Genomic DNA, 16,929 nt, shown 5'->3' on the forward strand with positions numbered 1-16,929 from the left:
CCACTTACAAGTTTTGTGAGATTAGATAAGTCTTTTGACCTCTTTATGATTCAGTTTCCTCATCTGTAAAAATGAGTATAAAGAAACTTGAACCCTCTTCCTCAGATTGTTGTTGTGAATACTAAATAAAATAGGTCTTTCCTCAAGTGGTCCCTCTTACCAAAATAAAGTCCAAACCTTTAATGAGTTAGATTGAAGAAAGTACCACGAGAGATACTTTAACATGCCCTCATAAATCTGTTACAAAATCATATTATCCCCACCCTCCAAAGAATTAAGGCAGAAATACAAGATCTGCTTCATGCCTATCCAGAAGGACAAATTGGCAAGGATAGTCCAGGTTTACAGAATGAAATATGTCATCTATATTAAGTACATGTATTATGAAAAAGCTAGTGAAATAACTGTCCATGAGGACATTCACTGGAGTAAGGTAATTATCACCAAGCTAAAACTCCACAAAGATTGCAAAAAGATTCATGAGCATAAAGCCAAATCCCCAAAAGTTGGAAAAAAGAGGAGCAAATGTAAAGGGGGGAAAAAAACAATAAGATAAAAGAATAAAGTGGTCTATTGTACAGTCTTAATTAAAAATTAAAATTAGGCATAATTCTGCATAATAATATGCATACTCTGTGGAAAAGCACTGTGCACATGTATTTACACTGGTAGATTGATGTTCCTCTTTCCCTTCTTGGATTAGAGATCCCTAAATCCTTTTACAATTTTGACTGTTTTCAAACTGCAAGTGAAATTTGTTTCATTTCTAATTAAAGTCCCTCCTATTTGTTCTCTCTTCCACAGTCATTTGATTTATTTGAATACATCTATTTCTAAACATACCACAGCCAAGTAGCAAAGAAAGAGTGACAGTTATGCTTCTTGCTCCTATCTTATCTTCTATCAAATTGTTCCCCTCTCATGGTAGCAAGGACTAGAAACTCCTAGGAGTTCTTGATGCCTGCATTTGCCTTATTTCCTAACTCCTTAAGCTAATTTATTCATTCTTAATATTTTTTGAGATTCCTATAGGTTAGTAACAAGCTTAGTAGAATGATAGAATGGAACAAGATTTGAATTATATTCCAAGCTTCTCCAAACATGATAATGATAGTAGTTCAGCCTTTCCAACTCTCAGTTTTCTAAATTTATAAATTGATTGGAGGATTTCTTCTTGAGATGCTAAATGTTGAAAGCATTTTGAAAAATATATCATATAATGTAAAAATTGCCTATTATCATGGATGCATCTCAGTCAAGATACATTTGTTAAACACCTAGTTTTTAAAAATCAAATGAAATGAGAGCAAAATACTTTGTATTATAAATCATGATTAATACTGATTGCCTATATATTATAATTTTTAAAATATAAATGAAGGCAATATCTACAAAAGACAATGTTCTACTTTATCTCCAATATCTTCTCCCAATAGGAAAAAAAAGTATGGAAAGAAGAAAACGATTGAGGAAGAAAAAAAATTTAAATGTCAGCAACAAGAACTCAAAGAATCCAGAGAAACATGGGAATTCTTATATAACCTAAAACAAACTAAACAACACATTAGACACACAGATAATCATAGAAAAAACAACACACAAAGATTCTTGTCCAAGGAGTTTGGGATATTCTCCCCAGCAAAGAAAACCCTAGCTCTGGGATCCTACAGACTAATCCCAGTCCTATCAAAATGCCCCAAACAGAGATTTTTAATATTAAGTCCAAGATTTTTTTAGATTATTATTTTGACTAAATTATTATTATATTAACTACATTTCAATAGAATTGTCTTCCTTCATAATCCTATGTGTTTTACTTTACACATTTAAAAGCATTATTATGAGGAATCTGTGGGCTTCATCACCAGACTTCCAATCAGTCAATAAACACTTATTAAATACACACTGTGTGCCAGGCACTGTGTCAAGAAATGGGGATATAAAAAGAGGCAAAAGTCAATTCCTGTCCCCATACTTGACATCGTACACCAAGATAAGATCAAAATGGGTTCATGATCTAGGTATAATGAATGAGATTATAAATGAATTAGAAGAACATAGGATCATTTACCTCTCAGACCTATGGAGCAGGAAGGAATTTGTGGCCAAAGAAGAACTAGAGGTCACTGTTGATCACAAAATAGAAATTTTTGATTATATTAAGTTAAAAAGCTTTTATATAAATAAAACTAATGCAGACTGGATTAGAAGGGAAGCAATAAACTGGGAAAACATTTTCATAGCTAAAGGTTCTGATAAAGGCTTCATCTCCAAAATGTATAGAGTTTGACTCTAATGTATAAGAAATCAAGCCATTCTTCAATTGATAAATGGTCAAAGGATATGAACAGACAATTTTCAGATGAAGAAATTGAAACTATTTCTAGCCATATGAAAAAGTGCTCTAAATCACTATTGATCAGAGGAATGCACATTAAGGCAACTCTGAGATACCACTACACACCTGTCAAATTGGCTAAGATGACAGGAAAAGATAATGATGAATGTTGGAGGGGATTGGGAAAACTGGGATACTGATGCATTGTTGGTGGAATTGTGAATGGATCCAACCATTCTGGAGAACAATTTGAAACTATGCTCAAAAAGTTATCAAACTGTGCATACCCTTTGATCCAGCAGTGTTAATACTGGGCTTATATCTCAAAGAGATATTAAAGAAGGAAAAGGGACCTGTATGTGCCAAAATGTTTGTGGCAGCCCTTTTCGTAGTGACTAGAAACTGGAAATTGAAGGGATACCCACCAAATGGAGAATGGCTGAATAAATTGTGGTATATGAATGTTATGGAATATTATTGTTCTGTAAGAAATGACCAGCAGGATGAATACAGAGAAGCTTAGAAAGACTTACTTCAACAACAATACTACATGATGATCAATTCTGATGTACATGGTTCTCTTCAACAATGAGAGGATCCAAATCAGTTCCAATTGATCTGTTATAAACAGAACCAGCTATACCCAGAGAAAGAACACTGGGAAACTTTGGGGAGAAAAAAAAGTCAATTTCTGCCTTCAAGAAACTCAAAATCTAATGAGGAAAACTACAAACAAGCAAGCTACATGCAAAATAAATAGAAAATCATTAAGAGAGGGGAGGCATTAAAATTAACAGAAGTAGCCAGGGTAGTTCATGACACTCACCAAAAAAGGTGAAGAAATTCTGTATTTTTGTGGGAACTAAGATGCCAATCTGGGAATTGCTTGATAATTTTGAAGCACGTGTTCCAATATCCAGGGAACTCAACTCAACTCTGAATATGCTCCATAAGAGATAGATCTACAAATCCATCCCCCTGCATACACCAGAGGATTCTCATAAATATACTGACTACACAATGTAAATGAAATATAAATTGTAAAAATGGAAAGTTACATGTATTATCAGTTAAAATTATTTTATTCAGCAGTTTTATTTGACTCTTTTTATGTGGAAAGGTGCTATGGGGGAGAGATTGGGTTGCTTATTAGGAAATAACTGTGTGTCTGAATAAAATGTATGAATAAAAATTATTACAAAACAGTAAATTTGGAAATGTTTGCTATAGAAGTAACTATATTGTTTCTATACATTATGATATTTTGGTTTCAACATCTTTTTATTCCCCCCCCAACTCAAACTTTGACCAGTGGAAAACAGCAGAGAATTTAGAGCTGGGCTTTTTTAGAGATTTTCTAATCCATTCTCTTAATTTTACAGCTAAGGAAACTGAGACCCAAGAAAGTAAAAACCACATAGATAAGAAGTTGAAGAACTAGGATTTGGCCCCTAGAGTCTCTAACTTCAAATACAATGCTCATCACTCAAAACTCAATCACTCAATACACATTTATTAAGCATCTTCTAGGTGCCAAATACTGTACTAAACTCTGGATATTGAAGAAAAAAAAAAAAAAGGCAAAAAACAATCCCTGCTCTTAAGGAGTTTACAAATCAAAGGGAGGGGAGGGGGAATGAGACTATGAAATTATCAGATGAGGTTTATGGATAACAACTACCACCACTTGCTCTATTTTCCCTACAAAGTTAAATTCCAAGATTTAAAGAGAGATGAAATAATTTTCAACCTATTTTTATCACCCAGAAGTCACTCACTTACATCCTGTTACAGACTTTTTAAAACGTATCATTGAAATAATGAAAGAATTTGAAGAATATTAAGCTTAGCTTACAATTTTCCCCCAAAAAGGTAGGGTAAGGTACACCATTAGTAATTTACTGAATACTTTTGTCTTGTTCTAACCTACCCTTTAAAAAGCAAAACATAACAAAAACTATGCAAAGCAGCAGGGCTCCCTCCTCTGGTCTAATTATTTAATGCACTATTTCTTAAACTAAATTGGCCACCAAATGCATTTTTAGGGGCTTTAAGTAAATATTTTCATAATATCTAAATTACAAAAGGAACTCGAATTGTACCTATTCTATCTCACCCCTTTTAAAGATGTGGACACCAAAGTCCAGAGTTAGTGATCATCAGATAGCAGATTTTTAACACCACCTTCCTGATTATAAAGCCCCTGCTCTTTTCTCCCCACCCCCCACCAATCCCTTGATGCTTCATGGTTATGCTAGTTAGAGGAGATGATAGTGGGACAAGCTAATGACTATGATATTCACTTTGATAAAGGGGCCTTGGGAAAGTTGGAGAGCAAAATCATCTTAATGATTACTTTGATCTCCTCCCCAAAATGACCACAAATAAGTATTTTGATACATCCATAATTTCATATTAATAATAGCTAATTTTTACATGTATATTATTTCAGTTGATCCCCACAGCCCTGTGAGACAGATGCTGTTATCCTTTCCATTTTCAAGTGAAGAAGGTGAAGCTAAACAATAAAAGAATGGGATTTGGAGATATAAAGCTTAGATTACGGTTTTCAAGGCTATCTCCTGAGGGATACCTAAGCTACTGATATATTATTAATTTCCTGAATACTATGCCTTGCTCTTATTTATATTTTTAAAAACAAACATACTATGCAAAGCAACAGGGATCCTTCCTCAATGACATGTTCAAGGTCAGATAGTTAATAATGCCTGATCCTGTTACCTTCTTATTCAATAAGAGAATTTCTTACTTTTTTACTGTGAAAGTTGAAGTAATAATTTTCTTATCTCTTCTTCCATACTTCAAAACTTCATTATGTTCTTTACCCATTCTCTCCTTCTTTATAGTCTCAAGATAACAGGATTCGTCTCCTTTCATTAACATGTAAACTTGTCTTTGATTCTATTTATTTCAACCACTTTAGTATTTAATTCAAGTGATCTCTTCATTATATTTCTTTCCCCAAATATTTCCCAAAATTTCTTTCCTCTGTCCACTATTATGCTTTTATTTATTCCATCCTATCCCCCTATCCTATCCTATCCTATCATGAACCGTCCTGTCTTATCAAAGAAACCTTTGACCCTGTTAGATTCTCAAATTTATTTCCTCACCTTCACTGATAACCTATAGAAAGAAGTATGAACTTGATGTCTCCCTGTTCTTCCCACTTGTTCTAATATTGAAAAAATATTGTATTTTAAGTCAGACAAATTAGCTTCAAATTCTGTCTCTATAGTTACCTCTTCTATACTGAGAGGGTTAGAAGCCTGGTGCTCTTGAGATCTGGAAAATTGTGTAAAATTTGTCAGACCTTCCTTTGTGCCAGAAAAGAAGTCCGATTTTTTTCATTTTCTTTTATGAGGTGTTTATAATAGCTTATGTAAAATCTGGCCTAAGTATTTGGTTATAGGCTCTGTGTCTTTTACTAGTCTTTGCATGTTATTTGTGGCTTCTGCAAAACTCCCCAAAAATTCCCATTTAATTACTTTTGCCAAAATTCGACCAGATGGGGAAAGTCCCAGTGTGGAAGAAATAACTGTATTTAACTTCTTTTGTAACACTGGCCACGGAACTTAACCCCTTTATATCTCAGTTTCTTCATATATTTGTAACAAGGCCCATAGAACATATACAAAGTAGCCTTTTCTGTTTCTGACTATATGTGAATGACTCAATTTCAGTACATCAGGGATAATGAACTGCTTCTTGTCATATTGTGACTTGATGCTGAAAGGACTTTGTGTTTTGATACAATGTGGCAAATCCTATGTGCTATCTTCTGTATCAATTCAAAAGAAAAAAATAGCTTTTGATTCATTCTTTCTTTCAACTGTCCTTGTGATAAATAGTATTGTGTATAGATTTATTATCAAGCTTGGGCTCAGAGGTAGGCATTTCTCCATTTCTCCCTAAATCTCACAGTAGAATCTATGTGAAGTGTCAGCTAAGCAATATTGTATGAGCCCTGGGGCTAAATCTTTTGCTTTTGTTTACTTTCTTAAATGGGTAACCAAACAATATCTGGAGTAGACATTTCTAGGCTTAGAAGTGATCTGAAGTTTCAAAGATCCAGAAGTACAACTCTAGTAAGTCACTGAAGCAAGAGAAGCTGCTGTGTCACAGGAGATAACCACTCACAAGAGAAGCACAATCTCTTGAGTCAGCTTATCAGGAGACACACTTTGAGGGGCACAGTGAAAAGCTGAGGTGAAATGCCTAAGTGGCAGACTTGTAGAGAACTTCAGACGTTTAAATAACAACCTTCTTGGAGATTATAACAAATTAATTTACATAGAGTGAATCCAATTATTTTTGTCTAAAAATCTAAGTCTTAAGCAATTTGTCCCTGATGCATTGATGTGCTCAGAACTTTTTTCAAAGAACTTGGGCTAAAAGAGGTAAGGAGTGAAAAAAATTTAAAAGCCGTAGTATATAGACCATATGCCTGGATCCAGATAAGAAGGAGCTCTTAGGGAAAAATGAAGGGTTGGACTTCTAAGCAACCTCCCCTCTCTAGGTAATCCATATTTATTTCTAGTAGGCTACCAAAATGTGATTTTCCAAGTTTATCCATAGTTTATCTTTGTTTCTCACATTTCACCTTTATGGAACATTTGACATTACTGAGTACTCCCTTGACATTCTCTCTTCCTTTGGTGTCTATGGCACTTTGACCCAAGGTGTCTTCTTTTCTGACAATTCTTGACCTCTTTCACTAAATCAATCTTCTATCCCTTAACTATGAGTATACCTCAGGATTCCCTCCTTTACCCTTCCTCTTTTTTTTCCCTCTTAGCAGTCTTTTCCACTCTCATAGCTTCATTATCACTACCATGTAAATGATTCCAAAATCTTTACATCCAGTACTAAACCCTCTCTTAAATTCTAGTCCTAAATGTTCAATTGTCTGCTAAATAGTTTTATCAGGATGACCTCAAACATAATACCCAAAAGTAAATTCATCATCTAATAGGCCTTTTGTTCTTCCAGTCAAGCAGATTGGATCTCATCAACTTGGAATCATAGAATCATGGAATCTTAGAAATTACTAGTCCATCATGAGCAGAAACAGTACAGAAGACAATTAGCTTAAGGACTTCATCAGTCATGATAAACTTCCTGCCTACTGAAGCAGTTCATTGCATTTTTTGAAAAGCTAAAATTGCTCAAAAATAAAGTAATAAATGTTAATCATTTGACTTTATAAAGAAGCAAAATATATTTCTCTACCCATTTGTTCTAGTTTTGTCCTCACTTGCAAAAAAAAAAAAAAAAAAAAAAGTCGACTGTTTCTATTTTAACTTTTTCAGATTTTTGAAAAAAATAACCATATCCCCTATAAATCATCTTTCCTCCAAGTCCAGTTCTAGTATAGCTCAGAAAAACATAGGATGCCTGAAGGTATTCCCTAGAATAAATCTAAAACAACAGCTTTGATGAGTAATTTAAGGTCCTGGAGGTTAGAAAGGTTGTTAAGTGAGAATTATTTGGGACCTTATAGGAATAATATTGATTTGGTAGATAGGAAGGTCAGCCATGACTGAATGTGAGTCAACAGCACTTATAAGGAAGGATAGAGCCTCAGGACATGCTTTAGTGATTGGTTCTGATTCTCACATGTTGTCCCAGTGGAGCAAATGGGTGTTTATTATTCAGTCTCATACATTGAATTAACACTGAGTCCATATACAATATATAGTGGGATGAGAAGTAAATGATGATTCTTTGAAATTAAATCTAACTTAATGATAATAATTGAGCTCACTCCAAGGCTCCAGTAGAAAGGTACCACTGGCTTAGAACAAAAACAACTCTCTTTCCTTCATGCTGAATATGCAATCAGTTGCTGATAAACATCAGAAGCATGCTATTCATAGCTCACATCTGTCAGCCTGTCATCTCTCTCCCCATATTTTAGAATTACTCTGTGGACTCTGTTCTTCCTTCTTGATTTAATAGGTGAGCCCTTTGCCTTACCTAGTTAGAAACCAGGCAACCACAACACTTTCTATAGTCTCTTTGACATGGCTTCATTAGTTTATCATCTCCATTCCCACTGGAAATCAAGAATCCATTCTTGGCTCCTCATCCCTATTTTTTTCTTTACCCCACCCCATAAGGGAAGTCTCTTTGGCTGATATAGCCAGGATTCCGGCTACCTCAATATTCCTTCCATCTCTCTGTCATGCCTTCATATCCTACCCCCCCCACACACACACACACACTTTTAGTACCTCTTTATGTACTGTCTTCCCTCATTGGATGATTTGTTTGCTTGCTTTTGTATTTTCAATGCATGGAACAAAACTAGAAAATAATAAGCACTTAAGAAATTCTCTACACCTATCTAATTTGTGGGAGCTTTGTGAAGACCCAACACAAATTCATCATTACAAACTAAGTGCAAGGGGGATGGGAAAGCTAATTTTTTTTTTCATTCACTGTAACTCTCCACTAATTTCACACTCCCCCAAAATTAAAGATTATGGGAGGAGCAAGCCCAGTTCTCCATAAGCCCTGACCAGTGAGAGCCTCCCCTAGCATTTATTTTTTTTATTATTTTTTATTTTTTTTTAATTTTTATTTTATTTTATAATTATAACATTTTTTGACAGTACATATGCATGGGTAATTTTTTACAACATTATTCCTTGCACTTACTTCTATTCAGATTTTTTCCCTTCCTCCCCCAACCCCCTCCCCCAGATGGCAAGCAGTCTTATATATGTTAAATATATTACAGTATATTCTAGATACAATATATGTGTGTAGAACCGAATTTTTTGTTGCACAGGAAGAATTGGATTCAGAAGGTAAAAATAACAGTTTACATTCATTCCCCAGTGTTCCTTTTCTGGATGCAGGTGGTTCTGTCCACCATTAATCAATTGGAATTGGATTAGCTCTTCTCTATGTTGAAGAAATCCACTTCCATCAGCATACATCCTCGTATAGTATCATTGTTGAAGTGTATAATGATCTTCTGGTTCTGCTCGTTTCACTCAGCATCAGTTGATGTAAGTCTCTCCAAGCCTCTCTGTATTTCTCCTGTTGGTCATTTCTTACAGAACAATAATATTCCATAACATTCATATACCATAGTTTACCCAACCATTCTCCAATTGATGGACATCCATTCATCTTCCAGCTTCTAGGCACTATGAAAAGGGCTGCCACAAATATTTTGGCACATACAGGTCCCTTTCCCTTCTTTAGTAGTTCCTTGGGGTATAAGCCCAGTAGTAGTATGGCTGGGTCAAAGGGTATGCACATTTTGATAATTTTTTGGGCATAATTCCAGATTGCTCTCCAGAATGGTTGGATTCTTTCACAACTCCACCAACAATGCATCAGTGTCCCAGTTTTCCCACAGCCCCTCCAACATTCATCATTATTTGTTCCTGTCATCTTAGCCAATCTGACAGGTGTGTAATGATACCTCAGAGTTGTCTTAATTTGCATTTCTCTGATCAATAGTGATTTGGAACACTCTTTCATATGAGTGGAAATAGTTTTAATTTCATCATCTGAAAATTGTCTGTTCATATCCTTTGACCATTTATCAATTGGAGAATGGCTTGATTTCTTATAAATTAAAGTCAATTCTCTGTATATTTTGGAGATGAGGCCTTTATCAGAACCTTTAACTGTAAAAAATTTTTCCCAATTTGTTACTTCCCTTCTAATCTTATTTGCATTAGTTTTGTTTGTGCAGAAACTTTTTAATTTGGTGTAATCAAAATGTTCTATTTTGTGATCAATAATGGTCTCTAGTTCTCCCTTGGACACAAACTCCTTCCTCCTCCACAAGTCTGAGAGGTAAACCATCCCCTGTTCCTCCAATTTATTTATGATTTCGTTCTTTATGCCTAAATCTTGGACCCATTTTGATCTAATTTTAGTATGTGGTGTTAAATGTGGGTCCATGCCTAGTTTCTGCCATATTAATTTCCAGTTTTCCCAGCAGTTTTTGTCAAATAATGAATTCTTATCCCAAAATTTGGGATCTTTGGGTTTGTCAAAGATTAGATTGCTATTTTTATTCACTATCTTGCCCTGTGAACCTAACCTATGCCACTGATCAACTAGTCTATTTCTTAGCCAATACCAAATGGTTTTGGTGACTGTTGCTTTATAATATAGCTTTAAATCAGGTACACTTAGACCACCTTCCTCTGACTTTTTTTTCATTAGTTCCCTTGCAATTCTCGACCTTTTATTCTTCCATATGAATTTTGTTGTTATTTTTTCTAGGTCATTAAAATAGTTTCTTGGGAGTCTGATTGGTATAGCACTAAATAAATAGATTAGTTTGGGGAGTATTGTCATCTTAATTATATTCGCTCGGCCTATCCAAGAGCACTGAATGTCTTTCCAATTATTTAAATCTGACTTTATTTTTGTAGCAAGTGTTTTGTAATTTTGCTCATATAATTCCTGACTCTCCTTTGGTAGATATATTCCCAAATATTTTATACTATCGACTGTTATTTTGAATGGAATTTCTCTTTGTATCTCTTGCTGTTGGATTGTGTTGGTAATGTATAAAAATCCTGAGGATTTATGTGGATTTATTTTGTATCCTGCGACTTTGCTAAAATTCTGAATTATTTCTAATAGCTTTTTAGCAGAGTCTTTGGGGTTCTCTAAGTATACCATCATGTCATCTGCGAAAAGTGACAATTTGATTTCTTCATTTCCTACTCTATTTCCTTGAATCTCTTTCTCGGCTCTTATTGCTAGAGGCTAGAGTTTCTAGTACTATATTGAATAGTAATGGTGATAGTGGGCAACTTTGTTTCACTCCTGATCTTACAGGGAAAGGTTCTAGTTTATCACCATTACATATGACATTTCCTGAAGGTTTTAAATATATGCTCCTTATTATTTTAAGGAATAGTCCATTTATTCCTATACTCTCAAGCGTTTTTAGTAGGAATGGATGTTGGATTTTATCAAATGCTTTTTCTGCATCTATTGAGATGATCATATGGTTTTTATTAATTTGATTATTAATATGGTCAATTATACTAATAGTTTTCCTAATATTAAACCAGCCCTGCATTCCTGGTATAAATCCCACTTGGTCATAGTGTATTATCCTGGGGATGATTTTCTGAAGTCTATTTGCTAATATCTTATTTAAGATTTTAGCATCAATATTCATTAAGGAAATTGGTCTATAGTTTTCTTTCTCAGTTTTCGATCTACCTGGTTTAGGTATCAGTACCATGTCTGTGTCATAGAAGGAATTTGGTAGGACTCCTTCAATCCCTATTTTTTCAAATAGTTTACATAGCATTGGAGTTAGTTGTTCTTTAAATGTTTGGTAGAATTCACCTGTAAATCCATCTGGTCCTGGGGACTTTTTCTTAGGAAGTTGGTTAATAGCTTGGTCTATTTCTTTTTCTGAGATGGGACTATTTAGACTACTTACTTCTTCCTCTGTTAATCTGGGCAAGCTATATTTTTGAAGGTATTCTTCCATTTCATTTAAGTTATCGAATTTATCAGCATAAAGTTGAGCAAAGTAGCTCCTAACTATTGTTCTAATTTCCTCTTCATTAGTGGTGAGTTCACCCTTTTCATTTTCAAGACTATCAATTTGCTTTTTCTCTTTCCTTTTTTTAATCAGGTTTACTAAGGGTTTGTCTATTTTGTTGGTTTTTTCATAGAACCAACTCTTAGTTTTATTAATTAATTCAATAGTTTTTTTTACTTTCAATTTTATTAATCTCACCTTTTATTTTTTGAATTTCAAGTTTTGTGTTTGTCTGGGGGTTTTTAATTTGTTCCTTTTCTAGCAATTTTAGTTGTAAGCCCAATTCGTTGGCCCTCTCTTTCTCTATTTTATGCAAGTAGGCCTGTAGAGATATAAAACTTCCCCTTATTACTGCTTTGGCTGTATCCCACACATTTTGGTATGATGTCTCATTATTGTCATTTTCTTGGGTGAAGTTATTAATTATGTCTATGATTTGCTGTTTTACCCAATCATTCTTTAGTATAAGATTATTTAGTTTCCAATTATTTTTTGGTCTATTTTCCCCTGGCTTTTTATTAAATGTTATTTTGATTGCATTATGGTCTGAAAGGATGCATTTACTATTTCTGCCTTACTGCATTTGATTTTGAGGTTTTTATGCCCTAGTATATGACCAATTTTTGTATAGGTTCCATGAACTGCTGAGAAGAAAGTATATTCCTTTCTGTCTCCATTTAGCTTTCGCCAAAGATCTATCATATCAAACTTTTCTAGTATTCTATTTACCTCTTTGACTTCTTTCTTATTTATTTTGTGGTTTGATTTATCTAATTCTGAGAGTGCAAGGTTGAGATCTCCCGCTATTATAGTTTTGCTATCTATTTCCTCTTGCAGCTCTCTTAATTTCTCTTTTAAGAATTTAGATGCTGCACCACTTGGTGCATATATGTTTAATATTGCTACTGCTTCATTATTGATGCTGCCCTTTAGCAGGATATAATGCCCTTCCTTATCTCTTTTAATTAGATCAATTTTTGTTTTTGCTTGATCTGAGATGAGGATGGCTACTCCTGCTTTTTTGGTTTTGCCTGAAGCATAATACATTCTGCTCCACCCTTTTACTTTTAGTTTGAATGTCTCACCCTGTTTCAGGTGTGTTTCCTGTAAACAACATATAGTAGGATTCTGACTTTTAATCCTGTCTGCTAACTGCTTCCTCTTTATGAGGCAGTTTGCCCCATTCACATTTATGGTTAGAAGGACTAATTCTATATTGCTTGCCATCCTATTAACCCCTGCTTATGCTTTTCCCCTTTCCTTCCCTCTTATCCCCCTACCCAGTATTAAACTGGTGAACACCACTTGCTTTTCACAGCCCTCCCTTTTTAGGATCCCTCCCCCACGTTAAAGATCCTCCCCTTATTTTACCCCTTTTCCTCGAAATTTCTGTATTCCCTTCCCCTTAGCTTACTCCTTCCCTTTCACTTTTCAATGAAGTGGAAGAAGTTTCACCATAAATCAAATATGTCTATTGATACACGCTATGTTCATCTCCCTCCTTTCTTTCTCTCAGATATAATAGGTTACCTTTGCCTCTTCATGAGATGTAGTACCACCACTTTATACTTTTTTATGATATAATCTCCTTTCCACCTCTAGTTTCTAAGACAAATTGTACATATATTCTTTACACATTTTTTTGACAGAAGTATAGTTCTCAAGATTTCATTTTACCTTTTTAGAAATCTCTTGAGTTCTGTATTTGAAGATCAAACCTTTTATGTAGGTCTGGTTTTTTCATCAAAAATAGATGGCATTCATTTATTTCGTTAAATTGTCCATCTTCTTCCCTGGAAAACGATGCTCATTCTTGCTGGGTAAGTTATTCTTGGCTGCATACCAAGTTCCTTAGCCTTTCGGAATATCATGTTCTAGGCCCTGCGTTCTTTTAATGTGGACACTGCTAGATCCTGGGTTATCCTTATTGTGGCTCCTCCATATCTGAATTGCTTTTTTCTAGCAGCTTCCAATATCTTTTCCTTTGTCTGATGGTTCTTGAACTTGGCCACTATATTTCTTGGCATTTTGATTTTAGGGTCCCTTTCAGTAGGTGATCGATGAATTTTTTCAATGTCTATTTTACCCTCTGTTTCCAGAATGTCTGGGCAGTTCTCTTTGATAATTTCCTCGAAAATGGTGTCCAAGCTCTTTTTTTCCTCCCATTTTTCAGGGAGTCCGATTATTCTCAAATTGTCTCTCCTGGATCTGTTTTCCAGGTCTGTTGTCTTTCTGGTAAGGTACTTGACATTCTTTTCAATTGTTTCATTTCTCTGGTTTTGCTTGACTACCTCTTGGTTTCTCCTTGAGTCATTCATTTCTACTTGTTCCAGTCTAATTTTCAATGATGTATTTTCTTCACTCACTTTTTTTATATCTCTTTGTAATTGTCCAATTGAGTTTTTATCTTCTATGGAATTTTTTTCCATTTTATCCATTTTATTTTTTAGAGAGCTGATTTCTTTTTCCAGCTCACTAATCCTGTTTTCCTTGGAGTTGTTTACCTTTTCCAGCTCACTAATCCTGTTTTCCTTGGAGTTGTTTACCTTTTCCAGCTCACTAATCTTGTTTCTCAATGATTTGATTTCTTTATCCACTCTGTCTTTGAATGCATGGATGACTTCTCCAGGCTCTCTTGCCAAGCTTCCCTTTCCTTTTCCCATTTCTCTTCCAGCTCTCTTGTGAGAGCCTTTTTGATTTCCTCTATGAGGTTCTTTTGTATTGAGGAGCAGCTTATATCCCTCCCAGGGGATACATCTGGGGACAGTCTGTTCCTAGTCTCCTCAGCATTTGAAGTCTGCTCCCTCTCCACACAGAAGCTGTCAATGGTTAGAGCCCTTTTGAATTTTTTGTTCATTTTGTCAGAGTAGGAATCAAAGAAAACAAACTGATAAGAGAAACAATTGGTCTGTTTTGCGGGGGATGGGGCTGGATGGTATTAATGGACTTCCTCTATAGACTGGGGGTAGGGCAGCAGAGATCCACTAACAGAACAGCAATGACTGTACTGAATCTGCGCTCTGAGGCTCCGAGAACGCACCGAGTCAGTCCAGGTGGGGGTTGGGGGTGGCCGGGCTCTGAGAGACGCTGGCTTTCTGGGGTTTTAATCTTCACCTCCAGGGTTTACACCCTCTCCGCTGCTCCTGGCTTGCTACCAAGACGGAGCATCCATACTGGGGCAAAAGCCTTTTCACAGAAACCGCAGAGATCACACCCCTCCCCCTCTGGTCTGAGCTGTGTGAGCTGCCTGTCTTGCTCTGGCTGCCTGCCCTCAGTCTGCTCCCAGTCTGATTGACCCTCCCCCGAGCAAACACAGACCTTTTCTGGCGACTTTCAAGGATGTCTTCTCTTGGTGATTATTTGTGGATTTCTTTCTGGGTCAAGCATTAAGTCAGAGGCTTGTCATGAAGTAAGTTCTGAGAGAAAACGAGGAGCTCAAGCAGCTGTCTGCCTCCACGGCGCCATCTTGGCCGGAAGTCCTCCCCTAGCATTTAGACAATAGGTTAAGTTCATTACAAAAGCATATACTCAAATGGGATAGCAAAAACAGCAATTACAAAACTTTTCTCCAAAAAATAAAAATAAAGTAAAATTTAAAAACCTGAGATACATTCTTCCATAAATATACAGAGAGAGATATATAAAGTATAGTGATCACAAACTTAACAGTATACCTCTAGTGAGGAACATGTGGAAGGATGACACATGGCTGAAGTAACTCACAACTCCACAGCTTAAATGACCTTTTCTTTTCTTTTTTTTTTTTTTTTAAGGGTCAAGTCATGGTGCTGGCAATAGATGAGTCAATCTGATGTATTATAGCAATAATTTTGAGGTCCCCTGATTTTAGGGCAGCTTCTGTTCTCCCAATCTAAGAATAACAATCTGATTCTGAATAGACCACTCCTCCATGCATTGCTGACTGATAATCTGTTCAGTGAGAAGGAAACTCGAAAGACCCTGGCCCTGGTCCTACTTATAGGCCAGGGAAGACCAGAAAAGACTCTATGCAAAAGGTGGCATGAGTCTTGAAGGAAACTTGGGATTTAGAGAAATGGATGTAAAGAAGGAAAGCATCCCAGAAATTTTTGTTTTTAATTTTTGAACATATTTCAGTTATGTCCAATTTTTCATTTGAAAGAGCCATTCAAAGTTTTCTTGACAAAGATACCAAAGTATTTTGTCTTTTCCTTCTCTAGCTCACTGTATGAAGTTTAAGGCAAACAAAGTTAAGTGACTTGCCCTCCCCTACCCCATACAGCTAGTAAGTTTTTGAGACTAGATTTGAATTCATAAATAGGAGTCTTCCTGATTCCAAATTCAGTGCTCCCTATCCAATGTACCAAGAAAGAAAATATAAAGGTAAATAGAGATTCAATGCTATATAAGCATAATAACAAGTAGGGCAATATGGTTGGATTGCAAAGTTTGAGGAAAGGAGTAAAGCATAAGATGACCAAGAAAATTGAAAAGGGCCCTTTTATGAAAGTATCTCAATGTCAAAAAGAGAATTTTATATTGATTCCAAGAGCAATATAGGAAATCCCTGGAGTTTATTAAGCAAAGAGGAAGTGACATGATCAGAAAAATAGGAAAATCAACTTGGTGGCTATGTAGAAGACAGATTATAGTTGGACTACTGGTGATAAGGAGAATAAGTAGAAGTTACAGCTGCATTAGTCTAAATGAGAAGTGATAAGGAGATGAACTAAGGTGGTGACTGTTAATGGAGAAGAAAAACCATAAGTGAAAGATGTTGATAGCTCTGTTGCACATAATCACTTATTACCTTCTGTATAACTTTTCCCTACTATAGCTTTTTCCTCAGTTGTGTAATCTTATTTAATGGTAGAACCATATCGGTTATATGCCCTGTTTGCCTAGTGTTTTTAAAATTGTAAAAATTCAGTTTGACCCCAAGAAGAAATTTGAGAAGGAATCACTCCTACTTCTTTGCAGAGGGGAGTACTATAGATATGTAACACTGCAGAAAATATGAAGGGTTTTTTTTGTTGTTGTTGTTGTT

The sequence above is a fragment of the Sminthopsis crassicaudata genome, chromosome 1 (assembly GCF_048593235.1).
Source record: "Sminthopsis crassicaudata isolate SCR6 chromosome 1, ASM4859323v1, whole genome shotgun sequence".
NCBI classification, from domain to species: domain Eukaryota; kingdom Metazoa; phylum Chordata; class Mammalia; order Dasyuromorphia; family Dasyuridae; genus Sminthopsis; species Sminthopsis crassicaudata.